Genomic DNA, 18,966 nt, shown 5'->3' on the forward strand with positions numbered 1-18,966 from the left:
CACTCCCTTCACTTCACATCCAGCTTTCCCTCCTAACTGCCAACCCAGCTGACCTAAAACGTCCCTCTACCATCAATATATATATTTTTTAATCTAGGAACCTGCTGTTAATAATGTAACAATTTTATTAATTTAATTATATAGTAAAAGCACTTTTTTACAGCCAGGAAGAGATTTCACAACTCTCTGGTGTCATTTCATCATTTGAAAAATTAGCAAGCATTTAATGTGTTGCAATATAATCTTTGGATAAAAGATAGTTTAAAAATAGTTAGAAAAGGAGAGAGCAAATGTGGGAGAATACTTGATATTCTGCTCTGAAGATGGGAGACATAGGACAAGTGATAAGTGTCACTAGGGAAGAGTGGCCACAGGGCCACGACTATGTTGAAACATCTAGAAATCAAATCACTACATGCTATAAAAATTGGTATTGCATTTGTCATGTTTATATAGCTAATGGTATTTACCAATACATGAGTCTATGACTATTTGAGAAGATGCACTCAAGAAATAGAATTCAGACCAAAGTCCAAGGGGAAAAATGTTTATTTTCAGAAACTTATATCAGTTTTTTCCTTAAAAACAAAAATTATGTAATGAAACATATCTCCGTTTCTTTTGCTCTGGCCACTTTGAAGCACTAAGTCACTTTTTAAAATTAATTTTAGAAAACATTTTTCTCCCTGTTTTATATTTTCCTGGTCTTTTTATAGCAATGAATTATATTTTTCCAAACTATGATATAAGCTACCAGAAATATTTATTTTAAAAATTGAAAAAGAAAGAAATTGATATATGAATAAATGAATGAATGAAAAGCAAGCAAATTTAATAGACATTTTCCCAATGAGTATTCCAATATAAATGACTTGATTTATACTGTTACTAAATATATATATCTGCTCACTAAATGTATAATCAGTAAAGAATCTTAATCCCTTGAGACCATCTTATCTAATCTTTTCCACTTAGAACAAAGTATTCTAAAAGGCATGATAAAATTATATTTGATAGTAAATATATATTTAACACTCAACCTTTTCCTATATCAACAGTCTATGTTTCTTTCCCATAGAATCATAAAAGAATTATTTCAACTAATAGATTATCTACATGAAGGTCAATTCTAGGCACTGACAATTTATGACACCATAGCCTTTACCTCATTTACAGCAAATTTAATATATTTTAATTTTTAGGTATTACTCAGCTTTGGAATATAACATGATATGGTTTAAGACAATGTCTGAAATTGAGAAAAATATTAATATATAGTTTGGTCTTATAGTCAGTTCATTTCAATTCACATATCAAGGTAGTTATCTGTTCCAGTGTGAAAATATTCTCATTTTCCACATCAGTGTTACTTCAGCACTTAAGATCTAACAAGAGACCTAGCACAGCCATTTCTGATCCCCCACGTCCTGGTGCCATTAACATTCACGCTAAATGAATGCCATTTAACTTAATAAGAAGTTCATTTTCTCTGTCCCTTTACTGCCCCTTTCAGTGCCTATTTTCCTTCCTAAACCTGCTGCAAGGCATGTGGGCAACAAGTAAATTGAGGATTTTAAAAGATTTTTACTTCATATTTCTGGAACTGAATTGCTCTTTATTAGGATTCCAGATGTAGATGGGATCTATGGCTGTGTCACACTCTTAGGCTTCTTTCCTCACATCTTAGTAATGTCCATAATGTTCCCAGAAAAGTGGCTTATTCATTAATCTAATAATTTGAGTATCAACCTTTCGGTCCATTTGCTTTTTAATGAATTATTTGAATTTTTTTTTTTTTTTTTTTTTTTAGGAATGATGATACCATTGTCATGGCTGAAAGAAAACCATGGTGCCTTATTAATCTCAGGTAGATGCTGTATTTAAGTATTTGAATGCCTTTTTATATGGTTGAAGTTCACAATAAGAGAGCACAAATTCTAAGAAACGATGTGGCTGTTGAAATGGAGCTGCGATTTTCTAAAGTCTAACACCCATTCCTTGTGTGAATTTGTATTCAAGATGCTGAACTGCAAACCACAAAGAATGAGATATTGGCAAAGGAGATGCTATAGAAAGAACAAAAACAACCACAAAATCCTGATGGATTCTTTAATCGTATAAGTCACTGGTGAACAATAAAGCACTGTTAAGATTGCTTTAGAAATTAGGTCGTGACCTGACTTTTTGAAAAATAGCACAAAGTAAATTGAAAACATAAATGGATACATGTTTTTGAGAGAGGTTGGGAGAACTGCATTTCAGTGTAATGAAGATGAAGGATGTCGGTTCTATCAAAGACAAACTTAAAATAAATGACACCAATCCTAAAAGGGATGAGTTAGACAATTTTAGAGTATATAGCATATATTCATGTCACAGGGATGTACACAAAAGGTGTGTCTCTACTCATAGAATAATTTGACTAAGATGAGGAAAATCAAGCCAGGAAAGCATTCAGAGTTGCATGTCACTGCCCTGACAATTTGAGATCACAAAGAAGCTGTGGTATGTCCATGACAGTCTGCAGACATAGCAATTTTATCCTCTTGGGACCTGCACACAGTTTGTTATTCTCCTGAGTCTTTGCTTTCCTTTAGCTTCTTCACTTCGCTCAGATTTCTTTCCCTGATGCTGGTTCTCTCCTTTTTGGCCCTTTTCACCACCTATCTGGCTCCAGATTTATGGATGTTTACTTCCAGTGCCAGCTTGAAACTGCTGAGCTAGCAAGACTCTCTGACCTTTAATCTCACTCGTTAAGATTCAGCACTGCTTGCTGCAAGGGCCAACTACTGCATCATTTATTATTATTTTGTACATTTTTGTGCTTATTGCTATCTAAAGTTTCAGAAGCCAGACTGAAAACAATTCCTGACCACTTGGGTGTTGCCATCACCAAGTGCTAGCAGGAGCCAGGTGCTTCAGTAGCAGAAATAGAGCAGCCTGGTGACTTCAGCATTTGCATGAACTAGATTCACAAGGAAAACACAAGTTACAGAGATAATAGTCTTAGTCAACAAACAAGTTAGACAATTTACAAACCAATAATATTCTGATGCACATGATGACAATTAAACCTAAAATTTTGAGTAAGAAGAATCACAAAATTGCCAGGCACACAGAATATTTATAAAGTTTACACTATTTAAACTTTTCTGGATAATTTGGTATTGTGCAAAGTGCATGGTTTTGTTGTTTAGCTTGGTTGATTTGTTTGTTTAAATCAGAGAGACGGCAGAATAATGAATCTGCCTTAGGACTCTGCCACTGAGAGCCTTCTTGATTAAGTCACTTAAACACCCTGAGCTTCAATTTCCACATCACTGAAACTGAAATAATATCTATGCTGCAGAGTCACTTGAAGTATTTAAAATAACATTAATACACTAGTATACCCTAGGCACTTAGTAATATATATACTATGATAAATCTAAAATTACTGCAGCATACTATATATGTAAGTATTCATGTATGTAACATTCTTATAATCACTCTGATTATATCTATATATGTGTATATACATACTGTATATGTGTATATATAGTATATATATAAATATATTTATAAATAGTATATATGTGTATATATAAGTATATAGTACTTATACAGTATACAAGTACTATAATTGGTGGTATTAAAGTAAGGTTTCAAATAAAACAATGGACTTCCCCCCACAAAGACACAATGTCTGACATTCTGGCACTTTGCTTTATGTCCTCCTTCTCCTCTCAGCTCATAATAAGTTCCTCTATGTTCCCTTTGTTAAGGAAGCTGAAAGCCTATCTGGTTCCTCAATTCCTGTGAAGGAAGAGAGGGAAATCAGGAAATCTCCACCCTCTTTAATACATCCTGTTAGGTGTGTGTGTGTGTGTATGTGAAGAATAATTATGTTTCAGAATATGTCATGTTCCTTCCAGGCTGTTTTTATTGAACCTAAAGTGATATTAACTTAGAAAGACCAGAGAGAGGTATCTTTTCACTTAAAACCATCTTTCACCCCTGACTAACCCTCACTTGAAATACTACTGTCTCTTCCTTTCTAGCAGTGTTTCAAACTTTACTCTGTCTTTATAGCTTTAGGCAGATTGTGCTGCCCCAGGGACAACTGTGCTCGTATCAGTTCGTGCCCATCATCTGAATTCCTTGAAGGACATAACCCCATTATAAAATTGGAAAAATCAGGTAAAAGTTATCCTTGCTTTCCTTGCACTGATGGATATGTTTATTTCACAAGCCTATTAACTGTTATCCTCTCTACATCTTCCATGAGAGGACCCTTGTCCCCTCAATTTCCCTGCGCATGTTGGAATTTCCTGCTCAACTAACATCACTTCCAAGTCTTTTTTAGTTGAATACTTTAATATTTTTAACTCATTTTAGATACTTAATGTACTGGGTATCAGTATATTTGCACAGTTTGAAATTACCGCAGATACAAATAGACCACAATGATAAAGTGTTTATACAAAGTGACTTATTTTCAAGATGATCTATCTAGGATCACTTTGGCATTTCTTTGACAAAAGGAGTTGTATTTCCATACACATAAAGCCCCTTAAGACCCAACACAGCCAAAAATAAAAACAGATAAATAAATAAATTTTAAAAATAAGTAAATAAAAGGGCTTCCCTGGTGGCTCAGTGGTTAAAAATCCGCCTGCCAATTCAGGGGACACCGGTTCGAGCCCTGGTCCGGGAAGACCCCACATGCCATGGAGCAACTAAGCCTGTGTGCCACAACTACTGAGCCTGTGCTCTAGATCCCGTGAGCCACAAGAGAAGCCACGACAATGAGAAGCCCACGCACTGCAACAAAGAGTAGCCCCGCTCACCACAACTAGAGAAAGCCCATGCACAGCAACAAAGACCCAACACAGCCAAAAATAAAAACAAATAAATAATATTTTTTAAATCCAGATAGAATGAGAAAAACTAGAAAACCTGACTATATCAAAATGAGAATTTCAGCTTCAGGAGTTGAAACTTCTTGAGAGTGTGTGTGTGTGTGTGTGTGTGTGTGCACACATCTCTCACACCCCCATAATCCATGACTCTATAACTCTTAACATAACAGAGGTTCCCTCTCTTTCCCCTTCTCCTCAAATACCAAATCAGAGTCTCAAGCTTTTTAATACAAAAAGACCTCAGAACTTCATGCTTCATCTCATTTATTCTTTTTAACAACACTGTGAGATGGATTCTATTAGCTTCATTTTTAGAGGTGTGGAAACAAGGCTCAGAAAGTTAAATAACTTATCTCAGGTCAAGTAATATCTAGCACAGTGAGCATTTGAACTGAGGGCTATCTAGAGCCAAAACCCACACTAATTCCCTAAAATACTATTTCTCCAGGGAATGTCATACAAAGGTTGATTATTTTCATCTAGAGAAGTCAAAAAAAGGAAAGGGGCTTTAAAGAGGGGATAATATTGACATTCACAGATGGAGAAAAATACATGAAAAAACAGAGTATGGGTGAAGAAACAGCTGTGGAAATGTTTGAGCCATAAATGAAGAGTAGCAAACCATTAAGTTTGGTTATTTTGTCTAATGTGAGGGAGGGAAGTAGAAATATGTTTGGAAAAGGAGGCTAGGGATAACCTGGAGGACTCAAATGTGGGTTGAGGAGTTTGGACTTCATGTGTGGGCTATGGGGAACTAGAGGAGGCATTTGAAAAGAGAGATGTATTTCAAGAAAAGCAATGTGGAAGTGGTCACAAGGAGGAAACAGAGGGAAGGAGACTTGAGATAGGGAGACCAATCATCCAGGAGTGGTAACGAAGGCTTTTAATGGGGCTGAAACAATGGGAAAGAAGGGAGGAAACAGCAGTAAGGCTGGAGGAAGATTAAACATGGACCGGGAGGTTATTCTGAAGGTCTTCTCACCTGTGTTTTCTTCAATAGCTCATGATTTGTGTGTAAGGCCTAGTCAATATACAGCAGTTGGAAAAAATAGAAACTATAAATTTGGGTCAGGAAGCATTTGGAAAGTTTGGGCCAATACTGTGAAGAGATGGCACCATTCTAACTCAAAACCACTGGCGCTAAAAATAATTGTTATTGTCCTGGAAAGATGAGGTGAGAAAATGAAGTTAACAGGTGAATCTACATAATTAATTTGATATATGTTATGTTGAAATTTCATTATTGGAAGAAAGAAGAACATAGAGTGGAAAACTTAAAAAGCTGTTTAGTGAGCTATTTAGAAGGACAAGGAATCCAATTGCTCTTGGTTAGTTTAGGGGCTGTCTGCCAGCTGGTCACCTCATGCCATTAAAGATAAAATGAGGTGTAAATAAAATTGAAACAACACATAAAGCAAATACATACAATTTAGATAAAAGGAGATAGCATAGTAAAAAATAAAGAAGATGAAACAGCAAGCTAAAAATTCAGACTAGATACAGTAAAAAGATAGGACAATAAAGCAAAAAGATTAAAGAAGTTTAAAGTAAATAGGTAAATATTGACTAAAAGGGTATACTAAGAAGGTAGACTTTCAAGTTGAAGAATTCAACTAAAAGAACACCCTTTTCAAAAGGGTAGAAAAATGAAAAAGTCCTGCAGAACTCAGTTAACCCTTGGGGCAAATGGAGCTGTATCGATTTCCAGCAGTCACCTGCTACACATCTTCCTTCCTGAGGCTGAGCTTCACTCGGGAGGGTCACCAGTGAGTACATGGCCCCAGGCTAATGTACTCCGATGAGGAAACCCTGAGAGATTTGTCCTTTAGGAAGAAGGCTTTCATTTCCAACACCTGGGCTTCTTTACATATTTGACAAACAGTTCCAATGGCAAAATTCCAGCCAATTTTTCTACCTAGGTTCTACAGGTTAGCAAAGTCTCTCCTACACAAAATAAGGAGATGAATTCAGAATATTCAGCAGCTAATTGAATGTGGGGAAACAAAGGAATGAGAGAAACAAAGAAGGTTCCAGTGTTACAACTTTTCATCCAAGGCTCTAGTAGGCACCAAAAGTCATTTTAAAATGTGAGATATTAATGGCTTCTTATTTGTGAAGCCATCAATACTGTAAGAGAGCAGCTCACAGATAAATCAGGCGGAGACAAATGAGCAAGACCCACTATTAGAGAAACATTTGTGTCTCTAGTTAATTTGATTATTGGAAAGAATCATACTTTCGACCAATATTACTAATACATCTCTTAGAGTCATTGATGAGCCAATGACTCAAAAATTCTGGTTAGTTATCAATCTTCCAATAAGTCTGTACCTTTTATATGGGCCAAAGGAAAACCAAAGGCAGTCAATGATATGGTAGCTAGTTTTGGTTATAGCCAAGAATGTGAGGTGTGCCTTTTGAGCAACCAGCTGGACTTGCTGCTGCTCTGCCATTTCCTAGCTGGACAATCTCCGCAAGATACTTCAGCCTTCATGTACCTCAAGTTCTTTATCTGTCATATGGGGATAATGCCATAGGATTATTATGAAGAACAAATGCATTAATCCATGTAAAAAACTTAGCACCCTACCTAGCACATAAAATGTGCTCAGTAAATATTTGCTTTTACTAATATTCCAATAGCAATGGCTTGATGTTTGGAAAAGATGATAGGCAGAGTATCTTGAATTCTTAAAAGAAACTTTGAAATGCAGCACAGCATCTGGGTAACAGCTGTGAACCTAGGACACATTATTAAAAAATCTCAATCTTAAGATGGACATTTCTAATACCAACACATAACCAATCTTAAGAAAGTTTTAACAAAATTTCAGTTAAAGATGAAGGGCACAAAAATAATGAGCTCAGCATTTATCGCATACTTACTCTGAGCCAGACAAAGTGTTCTAAGCATTTTACATTTATGAGATTATTGACTCCTAATAATAATATTATGAGGTAGGTACTACTATAACCAACCCAGTTTTCTGATGAAAAGTAGAGTGGTTAAGTCACTTGCTTATACAGCTAATTTGTAGAGGAGCCAGGATCAAAAACACAGGCATGAAGTGGCAGAGGCTGCTGGTTTAAAAACTAAACCCTCTTAGAGAATTATGGTCTTCTAATGAAGTAAAATGTAAATTTCTCCTCATCCCAGAAGAACCACACTTATTGGGAGATAGTCTTTCCTATAACCTGTTTCCTTTGGGCTTCATTAGTTGAAACTCTTGTTTCCGTGAGCTTTACTGATGGGACCCTTGGTTTCTTTCCTCCTCTCCCATTCTTTCACTCTCTCTTCTTGGGCTGCATGCCAGTCACAGTTCCAGTGAGTACCTAAGGGAGAGAGAAGGCTAAACCTGGATTAAGATCTACATACCAAAAAAAGTGACCATCTTTATTTCAAAGCCTGTTAGATTGAAGCTTTCGTTTACCTTTGAAATGTATTTATATTTGAAATGTAATTGCATGTAATGGATAGATAGATGATAGATAGATGATAGGGATTTACTATTCCCAGAAAATTACTATTCCCAGAAATCAACACCATTCCATTTAGAATACAATATTATGTTACAATATTGTTCAAAACAAATTGTTAGTGGTCAGCCACAGACTGAACTTGAGATTTCTCTCTTTCTCTTTTTTGACATTTTGAATAGTTGAACCCATTTGCTTTTCAGTCATCCTTAGCCTCTCCTGCCATCCCATTCTGTAGGCATAAAACTATAAAGTAAAAACCCTCTGGTACAAAAACACAGGGGAGGATAATGGCTTAAGGTTGAGCAAAGAGCTATCAGCAAGATACCTTTAAGAAATGTAAAGAAAAACTGGATAAGCAGAGAATATGCCCATTTGGAATTAGATAATGGTGACTACATCACACAGATGGACTGTAGCACAGAAATAGCAACAGAATATTGTAATTACCATCCCATACATTGATTTATGGAGTCAGGGTTCCAGGGGCCCAATAGAACTAGTATCCCAAAGGCATAATGCAGCACTACCTAATCAATTCATAGGTGATGCCCCTGGCATTCCGTCAATGAAGGTTAGTAGTCATTTTTAATTCAATGTGAAAGAAGAGCTTTTAGGAAGCCCTTTAATCAAATGTAATTAGTCCTGGAGGGTGATGGAGGACCCATTTAGCCATGCCTATGTGAAGTAATATAAAGTAAGCCTAAGTAGGGTTGACCTTGGGGCATCTTATTTACCAAGTCAAATTTAGTTGATCTTATGCTTAGTTCAAAAAGGCATATGAGCAATGTCTTTCCTTTACTTACCTAACCTGATCCTGGCCCATTGCAATGACCAAAGAGGTCCCTGTGGTTTGCCTTTCTGCACTCTACCTTATAGTTACAAGAGAAGCACAATTATTCTGACTGACAAACATGTATCATTTTCTTTTCTGATTCACTGTGATAAAAATAAGCTTGAACAATAGAAAAAACAACACTCAGCAAAACTACTGTTAATTACTTGATATCTGGCCTTCTTTTTTCTTGGCCCTTTAATGTAGATAGATAATAATTTGAGCTTTCCTTTCCTGTGCTTTCTTATTTTTCAGCCTTCCCTTAATTAGAGAAATCCACATAGCCTCCATTAGAATTGGGGTTCTTACAGCAGGAAGGGAAAGACACGGTCAACTAGCAAACTTTAGTCTGCTTGACCTATAAAACATGCAGTTAGAATGAAAGCAGAAGACCTGAGGGGAGCCAGGCATAGAGTTTATGACAAGATGATAGACTGAGGAGAGAATAGGTCTGAGTTACCCACCCCTTGGGAGACTCGGTCACTCGGGAGTGGGGCAGACATGAATTGGGACAAGTCATGGGTGGGATGGGATGGTGAGCAGATGACTGGATTGGAGGGACCGTGTGCAGGGCAGTCATATGAGGATCAAGGGACTACTGGGAACCATCCTGTCCCAGCACCTCTGAGAAGCTGAGCCAATGTCTGCAGACCTCCTGAGCCATCAAGTCATTGTTTTTGACCTCTGTGCTGATGAGACCCGTTAGCCAGTTTTGAAATTATTGAGAGAGCGGGTCTTTCAATCATACTAGAGAGCAGACTAGCTAGCCAACAGTATCCCCCAAAGTAAATGGAAAGCCTGCATTGTCAACCCCGAGACAAGGGTGCATAACTTTCATTTTCATATTTGGTTGTGGATTTTGTTAGGCTACCTAGATGTCTTTGTTGTTCCTGTGAAAAGACTTTAATCTCCTTTGAGTTCCTAAGGAAAATAAATCCTAAGTAGTCTCTTTCTAGCTGAGGTATTTTGAAATGTATGTATATTCCTTATTTAAACCTAAGATTCACTGGATATGACTTTAATTAACACGAGAAAGATGACTCAGAATTTCACAGCTTTTTTGCCACCATGATCATATTCTGCTCAGCATATTATTCTGAGAGCTGCAAAAAGAATTTGAAACATGTTTGACATATAATAACGAACACTGGGCTGGCAGGCATATAGTAAAAGATATGTATGGGTGCATATGGAGAGAATCAATGGCATCATTTGTTCAGCTCCAAACCTCTTGGGAGCAGTCAGTTCTCCTTCAAGCTCAGGCATATTGGTGCTCCATGTGAGGAAAAAAGAGCTTCCTCCATCCTCATCCACATTGCTGTGGCAGTCACATCCGTCATCTCCAATATGTGTCCCTGCAGGATGCCCATGGGAGTGGAGGGGACTGTCATATTGCTACTTTGCTGCTTCCCAGAGGGCCGGGCTGGCAACGGGTTGCTACCTAAGCATGAGAGAGCTTGCCTCTGGGGAGGTAAACACACTTATGCTCTAGTTTGAAAAAGCGAGAACCAGATTTTATTTTTTTGATATGTACCTGGAAATAAATACTACTCTTTCTATTTTATCAATGATGGAGTAATAGCATCAGGTTTTCCAACTTGCCCATACAGAGCGTTAGAGTCTGAACTCAGAAATGCTCAAAGCCTGGTTTCTGGTGCACATGTTGGGGCCTCCTGCCAGTTAGATCCATTGTCACCATCATTTATTTCCTTCTTTCACATTCCATTTCTTTGTAACCCTTGTATGTGGCAGCTGCTTTATGAATTTGCATTGACTACATAATAAATCAAAGTGTGGCCCTGAACACGCAGCTGCCTCTCTGAGACTTTTTTCCCCATCAGTAAATGAGGGGTTGGACTAGATAATTTTTAAGTTGCCTTCAAGCTCCAAAATCTCCTAAGGTTATGCCAGCAGCATTTTACCTGAATGGCCTGGTTTTCTGTCTGAGCTGCTCTTTCCTGGACCAGCTAGGAGGGTACCCTTAGGTACCTAGGAGGGTTCATGAACCCCCAAACCTGGGACTTCAACTATAATATTATGCGTCCAAAGAAAGCATTTGCCAACTGAAGGAGGGGAGCAGTGCAGGACAAGGAAGCGTGAGAGCAATTATGACACTATGAACTAGGCCAGAGTGGAGGAGAGAAGCTCTGGTTCACGGGAGCAATGCAGTCATGAGGGATTGCTGTGGGTCAGGGTGCTTTCTCAAGGCTCTCTCTGGCTTACACAAAATAGCCACTTCCTTGGGCACTCATTCTCTATTTTTCCAGTGTCCAGTTCTTATGACATTTATGTGACTTCCCAATACCAAGAAACAGGGTAGGTTGCTCTAATCAATGGAAAAGCATATTTTATGTTATCTGTTAATTAATTAGCATTCTGATTTAAACCCTGTGGTAGGCTGAATTATGGCCCCCAAGGATATCCAGGCCCTGATCCCCGGAACCTATGAATGTTACCTTATATGGAAGAAGTAGCTTGAAGATGTGATTAAGCTAAGGATAGTGAGATGGGGATATTATCCTTCATTATCCAGGTGGAACCTAAATGTAATTACAAATGTAGTTACAAGAGGGAAATGGGGAGAGATTTGACACAAAAGAATAAGGCAATGTGATGACAGAAACAAGACGCTATGCTGCTGGCTTTGAAGACAGAGGAAAAGGACCATGAGCCCTAGAGGACCATGAATGCCAGCATCAGCATCAGTGAATGGATTCTCCCCCTGGATCCTCCAGACAGGACCAGTCCTGATTAAACCTTGACTTTGACCCAGTGAAACTGACTTAGGGCTTCTAGAACTGTAAGAGAATACATTTGTGTTGTTTTAAGCCACTACATTTGTGGTAATTTGTTACAGCAGCAATAAGAAACTAATATACACCACCTTGTAATGTTAGTACTAATGGTCCCTGGTCTTATAATCTAATTGCTTTTAGCTAGCCTAAAAAATAAAACCCAAAAATCTAGTTTCTGGATATGCAGATCCTGGACCACACATAGCAGAAACCTTCTAAGAAACCCTGTTCACCTCAGGTAGCACCTTCCACTTTGATTCCCACCACCATTCAGACTGCAAAAGGATATGGTTTTCCTCACTATGGGGCCTCTGAAATAGACATTGGTTGGTTGATTTTGCATGTAACTATAAGGAATCTAATAGGGCTTAATAAAAATAAGCCAAAAGAAAGTACCAAGTTTACATATTGGTAAGAGGTGCACCTACTTTCATTCAGATGCAGCTGTTCTCCCTCACTTCCTCATTACCGATGCTCTTAAATCTTCTATAGGCATCGGTGCCACCCAGCCCTGCCTGGACTGGCTGCTAGACTGGTATTTCTCAAACTTTAATATGCATAATATGCATAGGAATCACCTGGGGAGCTTGTTAAAATACAAATTCTGATTCAGTAGGTCTGAGGTAGGACCCAAAATTCAAAATTCTAATAAGCTCCCAAGTGATGCAAGTGTTGCTGGTCTGCAGACCACACTTTAAGTAGTGAGGTGCTAAACCACATTCTGGAAGTTTGGGCCTAAGGTAGATTCAAACTGGCACTGTCAATAACAAAGTCTTGTGGAATTTTCAAAACCTTGCAGAATTTGTTTTGAAATACCTTCTCTAGATGGGGTGCCCTAGCACACTCTCCTGGTCCTGGCCTATGCCTTTGGTACTTCCTGTATGCCCTCCATCTGCATAACACCCCTTGGCCCCGTCCTGGCCTTCTAAAGAGTCTTTCCTTGTGGAGTAGGCACTAACCTTGCAGGAATCTCTTCTGCCCTTCCTAAAAGTCAGGACTTCTCCAGTTCCCTGGAATCTTACCTAAAATGTTCTGCTCTATCCTGTTCACATGCATCCCTAAGTTAAGACTTGCTCAGCTCTTAGATAAAGCATGTTTCTCTTGATTTGGGTTTATATCTAGGCCTAGACTCACTAGGGTCATGGCTCTCACAAGCAGTCATGAGTCCACCATCACCCCACAAGCTGGCTCTCCTTTGCAGGCTCCCCGCAATATCTCAGAGCCTATTTTCATCTCTTCCTGTTTTAAAATTGCTACTCCCTATGGCATCGCCTATTGATTCCAGTTTCTCGTCTGAGTAATGACTCTGGCTTTGGTTGATTTAAGGAGCGCAGACACTGGCATACCCTGTGCTTCATGAAGGATCCAATATTTCCTCCTCCACCTGCTACAGGTTCTTCCGCTCCTCCTGCTTCCTCCGTCCTCTATCAGAGGGCTTCTCAGCTCTCTGCTGCCCTCTCCTGGTCTCCTATGGCACTATGCTGACATCAGTTGAGCACCAAAAATAATTCCACAGCGTTACACACAGACCCTGAATGATCTAAGAGCTCTAGAAAGTGGATCAAACTAGTAAGATGAACTGGACATCTACTACCTTTATCAGTATTTTTTTAAATAAGGATTTCAACAGAGATATGGAAAGAGAACATCCCTAATATTCATTGCTAACAGAATGAAAATCAAAAGAACAAGAAGCATAGAAGGGGGAAACTTTGCCTCCACAAATACTAGCAAACAGAATCCAACAGCACATTAAAAGGATCATGCACCATGATCAAATGGGGTTTATCCCAGGAATGCAAGGATTCTTCGATATACGCAAATCAATCAACGTGATACATCATATTAACAAATTGAAGAAGAAAAACCATATGATCATCTCAATAGATGCAGAAAAAGCTTTCGTCAAAATTCAACACCCATTTATGATAAAAACCCTGCAGAAAGTAGGCAAAGAGGGAACTTACCTCAACATAATAAAAGCCATATATGACAAACCCACAGCCAACATCATTGTCAATGGTGAAAAACTGAAACCATTTCCACTAAGATCAGGAACAAGATAAGGCTGCCCACTCTCTCCACTACTATTCAACATAGTTTTGGAAGTTTTAGCCACAGCAATCAGAGAAGAAAAAGAAATAAAGGGAATCCAAATCGGAAAAGAAGAAATAAAGCTGTCACTGTTTGCAGATGACATGATACTATACATACAGTATCCTAAAGATGCTACCAGAAAACTACTAGAGCTAATCAATGAATTTGGTAAAGTAGCAGGATATAAAATTAATGCACAGAAATCTCTTGCATTCCTATGCACTAATGATGAAAAATCTGAAAGAGAAATTAAGGAAACACACCCATTTACCATTGCAACAAAAAGAATAAAATACCTAGGAATAAACCTCCCTAAGGAGACAAAAGACCTGTATGCAGAAAACTATAAGACACTGATGAAAGAAATTAAAGATGTTACAGGGGCTTCCCTGGTGGTGCAGTGGTTGAGAGTCCGCCTGCCGATGCAGGGGACACGGGTTCGTGCCCCGGTCCAGAAAGATCCCACATGCTGTGGAGCGGCTAGGCCCGTGAGCCATGGTTGCTGAGCCTGCATGTCTGGAACCTCCGCAACGGGAGAGGCCACAACAGTGAGAGGCCCGCATACCGCAAAAAAAAAAGATGATACAAACAGATGGAGAGATATACCATGTTCTTGGATTGGGAGAATCAACATTGTGAAAATGACTATACTACCCAAAGCAATCTACAGATTCAATGAAATCCCTATCAAACTACCACTGGCATTTTTCACAGAACTAGAACAAAAAATTTCGCAATTTTATGGAAACACAAAAGACCCTGAATAGCCAAAGCAATCTTGAGAAAGAAAAACAGAGCTGGAGGAATCAGGCTCCCTGACTTCAGACTATACTACAAAGCTTCAGTAATCAAGACAGTATGGTACTGGCACAAAAACAGAAATATAGATCAATGTAACAGGATAGAAATCACAGAGATAAACCCACACACATATGGTCACCTTATCTTTGATAAAGGAGGCAAGAATATACAATGGAGAAAAGACAGCCTCTTCAATAAGTGGCGCTGGGAAAACTGGACAGCTACATGGAGAAGAATGAAATTAGAACATTCTTTAACACCATACACAAAAATAAACTCAAAATGGATTAAAGACCTAAATGTAAGGCCAGACACTATAAAACTCTTAGAGGAAAACATAGGCAAAACACTCTATGACATACATCACAGCAAGATCCTTTTTGAGACACCTCCTAGAGAAATGGAAATAAAAACAAAAATAAACAAGTGGGACATAATGAAACTTAAAAGCTTTTGCACAGCAAAGGAAACCATAAACAAGATGAAAAGACAGCCCTCAGAATGGGAGAAAATATTTGCAAATGAAGCAACTGACAAATGATTAATCTCCAAAGTATACAGGCAGCACATGCAGCTCAATATCTTAAAAACTGACAACCCAATCCAAAAATGGGCAGAAGAACTAGTCATTTCTCCAAAGAAGATATATAGATTGCCAACAAACACATGAAAGAATGCTCAACATCACTAATCATTAGAGAAATGCAAATCAAAACTACAATGAGGTATCACCTCACACCAGTCAGAATGGCCGTCATCAAAAAATCTACAAACCGTAAATGCTGGAGAGGGTGTAGAGGAAAGGGAACCCTCTTGCACTGTTGGTGGGAATGTAAATTAATACAGCCACTATGGAGAACAGTATGGAGGTTCCTTAGAAAACTAAAAATAGAACTACCGTACGACCCAGCAATCCCGCTACTGGGCATATACCTGGAGAAAACCATAATTCAAAACGATTCATGTACCAAAATGTTCATTGCAGCTCTAATTACAATAGCCAGGACATGGAAGCAACCTACATGTCCATCGACACATGAATGCATAAAGCAGATATGGCACTTATATACAATGGAATATTACTCAGCCATAAAAAGAACAAAATTGAGTTATTTGTAGTGAGGTGGATGGACCTAGAGACTGTCATACAGAGTGAAGTAAGTCAGAAAGAAAAAAAATCAAATACCATATGCTAATACATATATATGGAATCGAAAAAAAAATGGTTCTGAAGAACCTAGGGATTCAGATGCAGACATAGAGAATGGACTTGAGGACATAGGGAGGGGAAGGGTAAGCTGGGATGAAGTGAGAGAGTGGCATGGACATATATACACTACCAAATGTAAAATAGATAGCTAGTGGGAAGCAGCCGCATAGCACAGGGAGATCAGCTCAGTGCTTTGTGTCCACCTAGAGGGGTGGGATAGGGAGGTTGGGAGGAAGATACAAGAGGGACGAGATATGGGGGTATATGTTTATGTATAGCTGATTCACTTTCTTATACTGCAGAAACTAACACACCGTTGTAAAAGCAATTATGCTCCAATAAAAATGTTAAAAAAAATAAAGTTGAAGAGGAAAAAAAAATGGGGGTGGGAAACTTTGGAGTATATTTAAAGAAGAAAGACAACCCCAGTTTGGCTATACCTGTGGCTCCCAATCCTAGCTGGAAGGATATCAAGACATATTGTTGTCTGGGTGCCACTGCAATCCAACTAAATAAGAATCTCTGAAGGTGGTTCTGATTACTTATACTTCCTTCCCTGGTGATTTCAATGAATATTAAAAGTGCCTTGGTTAGACTGTAAAGTGTAAGAGAGTTGTGGACTAAAATCAGGGTCTTACTGTGGAAAATATTAAATGAGATATTTGTAATTTGTAGAGAATTATTGAATCTCTTTTAAGGAGCTGTCCCCAGCAGAGTCCATGTAGAAGTATATACCTTCAGTTTCCAGACTAGTTCCTGAACCTTCCAACTGGACCTTGTTCTCAAGCCTGACCCTGTATCTCTGTACTTGCTCAACCTTCCACCACATTATGTGACCCACAAGGAGGATAAACGTCCCTTTTGGGGCTGCCCCTCCATCTCAGCAGTGCAGTCTCAGACCAACTCGGTCTCAGACCTCTCCAGCTTCATGCTGTACAAGTAGCACGCCTCTCCCCTCAGCCAGTGTGCCCTGCTCTGTGGGCAGACTCAGATGGTGAAAGGTTGGGGTGAGAGAGACAAGTGGAGTTAAACTAACGAGCAACACAACGGGGCTCTGTGAACTATCGTCACCACTAATGTTGTCCCCGTAATGTTCTGATTCCATAAAAGCGATTGTCTCTCACCTCAGCCATGATCTTTCCCATCTTTCCTTTCTATCTCACGTAATATAATCATCACACTTTCCCAAAAGACTTTCCTGACCACCCCACCTCTTGCTCAAAGTCCCCTAGTGCTGCTATCATGTACCATTATTTTGCATTTAACATGCTCTAATTTTCTTTTCTTTAAGGTGCGTACGTTCTCTATCTTACTTAACATTTTGTATGTTTAGCTGTTATATTGCAAGGTTATCTCTTTTTTTTTTTTTTTTTTTTTTTGCTGTACGCAAGCCTCTCACTGCTGTGGCCTCTCCCGCTGCGGAGCACAGCCTCCGGACGCGCGGGCTCAGCGGCCATGGCTCACGGGCCTAGCCGCTCCGCGGCATGTGGGATCTTCCCAGACCGGGGCACAAACCCGTGTCCCCTGCATCAGCAGGCGGACTCGCAACCACTGTGCCACCAGGGAAGCCCAGGTTATCTCATCTTTACACTTCTTTATTACACTGGGAATGCATAGCAGGCTGCCTTGCACATAGTGGATGTTCAGTTGGAATTTGCTGATTGGATTTCCTCCAAGCATCACTGGCTCAGTCCATGGACATAAAATCTAAACCCTGCTAAGCATCATTCTGGGGGACTTGATTTCCCCCCCTGATTTACCAGGGCTTATTCAGTCTCCCTTTACTCTTCAGAAGCCAGACTCCACGTTTCTTACCTCCTTCAGCACACACAATCATTTCAATTATCTGACCAACCTCAGTCTACCTTTTCTCCTTCCCTGTATTTACTCTGCTTAGCTAGAAGATCACTGGCAAATTCAAATTTGCATTTTTAATCAGCATTGCATTGGATTTTTACTCTATTATTAGAGTTCCTCTTACATTTAAGCTACTACTTGGTGTATGGTGACAGCGTAAATGTAAATAAGAAGGTAATTTGCTTTTCTTCATCTTTAAAAAAACATCCCTGGGCTTCCCTGGTGGCGCAGTGGTTGAGAGTCCACCTGCCGATTCGGGGGACGCGGGTTTGTGCCCCGGTCCAGGAAGATCCCACATGCCGCAGAGCGACTGGGCCCGTGAGCCATGGCCACTGAGCCTGCACGTCCGGAGCCTGTGCTCCGCAACGGGAGAGGCCACAACAGTGAGAGGCCCGCGTACTGCAAAAAAAAAAAAAATACAAAAAACAACCCTAAGCCTTAGAGAATCTTATACAAAGCAATATTGCTTTTTCTTCCTTACATGGAAACGTTACCATTTATTTTTAAGGTGAAAACAAAGGCTCTCCTAGGGTAAAACCCTCCTTATTCTAAACCCCTTCTAGAAACAAGCATCATTTAAATTCAGTTACAACTTTTGCCCAGTGTACACTTCCAGAGGGAAGGGAAGCTGTGCACTTAATTTGCTCTGTTCCTCTCAGCTCCGTGATGCTCTTCCCCTGTAATTCTTGTCCATCATAATATGTCCTTGACCCTGGAATAGGGTGTCTACTTTCTCTCTACGTGGATAAATCTGGTCTTGGCTAAGCTGCCCAACTCTGGGAAGACCCGAGCTCTGTGATGGTTACATTGAGCTGATATACCTTCCAGCTTTCTGTTACAATCTTACTTCCAGTAAGGAACGGCACCAAGAAACGGAGGAGAGCTTAAACAAGCTTTATTTGGGAACGCTCTGGGGTGAGGTTCATTGGTCCGAGAGAAAGGGGCCAGAGAAGTCGTGCCTGGGCAAGGGTTTGGGCAGAATTTATAGGGGAA

This window comes from Phocoena sinus, chromosome 2 (assembly GCF_008692025.1).
Source record: "Phocoena sinus isolate mPhoSin1 chromosome 2, mPhoSin1.pri, whole genome shotgun sequence".
Lineage (NCBI taxonomy): Eukaryota > Metazoa > Chordata > Mammalia > Artiodactyla > Phocoenidae > Phocoena > Phocoena sinus.